Raw genomic sequence first — 2,528 nt, 5'->3', positions numbered from 1 at the left:
TTTTTGGTTGTGGGGCTTGAACTCTGGGCCTGAGCTCTGTCTCTCAGCTCTTCAGCTCAAGGCGAGCGCTCTACCACTTGAGCTACAGCGCCACTTCCGTTTTTCTAGTGGTTTATTGGAGATAAGAGTTTCACGGACTTTCCTGCCCGGGTTGGCTTTGAACCTCAATCCTCAGATCTCAGCCTCCTGAGTAGCTAGGATTACAGGCATGAGCCACTGGCACCGGGCATGAGTACATTTCTTATTAAGCATTATAGCCTCCTCCTTTGCTAATATTCTACCGCTTGAGCCACAGCTCCACTTTCAGCTTTTTTGGTAGTTAATTGGAGATAAGAGAGTCTTATCGGCGTCCTGGGAAGGTGGCTCAGGGTAGAGTGCTTGCCTTACATGCATGAGGCCCTGGGTTCAATTCCTTAGTACCATATAAGCAGAAAAAGCAAGAAGTGGCACTGTGGCTCAAGTGGTAGAGCACTAGCCTTGAGCTGAAGAGCTGAGGCATAGCACCCAGGCCCAGAGTTCAGGCCCCATGACTGACCAAATAAAAAAGAGAAAGAGAGAGAATCTTAGTGGCTTGCCTGCTAGGGCTAGCATCAAACCATGATCCTAGCCTTCTGAGTAGCTAAGATTATAATCATGAAACACCAATGCAGTGCTCAGCATGTTATTTTTCTTTAAGCCACCTAGCCTGTGGTATTTAGTTACAGCAATCCAAACTAAGACAGTAGGAAACTGTGTACTTGCAAACCATTATAAGTTCAAATTTTATAATGAAGTCACAGAAGTTATCTTCTAATAGTGGTGAGTGTCTGTACTACAAGCAGGTAGGGAGACCAGGAGACTGTCTTTGGCACAAAGTCAAGGATACAGTCCCATAGCTGGTCTCAGGCATCAGTGCCACTGCTTTTATTGAAGTCACAAACACAGAATACAGGCCTGGAGGAAAGCCCACCTCTAGCACCTTGTTTGCCAGTGGAAACAACCAGAGTACAGAGAACATGGCCTCCTTCCCTATTCATATTCCAAAGACCAAAGGAGTGTTTTTTTGTAGCTGCAAGGGAAGCTGGGAGGTAAGGTTTGTAGCTCTCAACCTCTGCAGTATAGGATGTAAGAATGGATGCCTAGGGCTAATCCATCTCTTCCCACCACCACAATAGAGAGAGTGGTAGCCCTTAATGCCAGAAAGATACGTTGGGGTGGGGCTGGGAAGGTGGTTCAGTGGTAGAGCACTTGCCTTGCATGCATGAGGCCCTGGGTTCGATTCCTCAGCACCACATAAGCAAAAAGAAAAAAGCTGGAAGTGGTGCTGTGGCTCAAGTGGTAGAGTGCTAGCCTTGAGCTGAAGAGCTGAGGGACAGTGCCCAGGCCCAGAGTTCAGGCCCCACGACTGGACCCCCACCCCAAAAAAAAAAGATACTTTGGGGTTAGTTGTTGAAGGGCCTTGAATAAATCAGAACTAAATTAATCAAGGCTGTGAAAGCTAACTGGGTAATTGGAACGCAGATAGGTCTAGCATATGCATAGACTCACTTGGGGGTTATACATTCAATTCAGAAGCATCCAGAAAGCTGTATTCCTAACAGTTCTCTGGGTCCTCCTACCTTTAGAAACTTTGTCTAGAAGCCAAAGCTGTGATAGAGCAGGCTGAGTTGATTTAACTTGGATGCTGAATTCTAAGAAAATACTGTTGAGGTAGAAATCCAGGAGAACAAAATTCACCTGCTTAGAATTTAGGAGGTAAATTCTCTGCTTAGAATTTAGGAGTACAGGGCTGGGAAGGTGTCTCAGTGGTAGAGCGCTTGCCTTGCATGCATGAGGCCCTGGGTTCGATTCCTCAGCACCACATAAGCAAAAAGAAAAAAGCCGGAAGTGGTGCTGTGGCTCAAGTGGTAGAGCGCTAGCCTTGAGCTGAAGAGCTGAGGGACAGTGCCTAGGCCCAGAGTTCAGGCCCCATGACCGGACCCAAAAAAAAAAAAAGAATTTAGGAGTACAGAGATTGAAAGCCCTCTTCCCCATCCCACTGAGGAGGACTAGGGCAGCCAGGCAATGACTGACAGAAAGAAGCATTTCTTTGAGTTGTGACTTTCTGTGTCCTTCAGTGCTGCACTCTGATCCAGGGGTTGAAAATCTTTAGGTTCCTATTTCACTGGTAGAGTTTGGTTAGAGAGCTTCTTGAAACATGAGGGGCTGCTAGGTACCCGTGGTTCATGTCTGTAATCCCAGCTATTCAGGAGGCTAAGATTTGAAAATTATGGTTCAAAGCCAGCGTGGGCAGGAAAATCTGTGAGACTTTTATCTCCAATGAACCACCAAAAAGCCAGAAGTGAAGCTGTGGCTCAAATGGTAGCGTGCTAGCCTTGAGCACAAAAACTCAGGGACAGCACCTCAGACTTTAGTGCAAGCCCCAGGACTGGCATTAAAAAAAAAAAAAGCGAGGAGTTGAAGGATTGGACAAAGAAAGGAATAAAGGAAGAAGAAGAGAAAGTAAAAGGATGAAGAGAGGAGGAAGTAAAAGGAACCCCAGTGCTTTC

This window comes from Dipodomys ordii, unplaced genomic scaffold (genome assembly GCF_000151885.1).
Source record: "Dipodomys ordii isolate 6190 unplaced genomic scaffold, Dord_2.0 Scaffold147, whole genome shotgun sequence".
NCBI lineage: Eukaryota > Metazoa > Chordata > Mammalia > Rodentia > Heteromyidae > Dipodomys > Dipodomys ordii.
The sequence above is the reverse complement of the archived record's forward strand: the minus strand, read 5'-3'. Positions refer to the sequence as shown.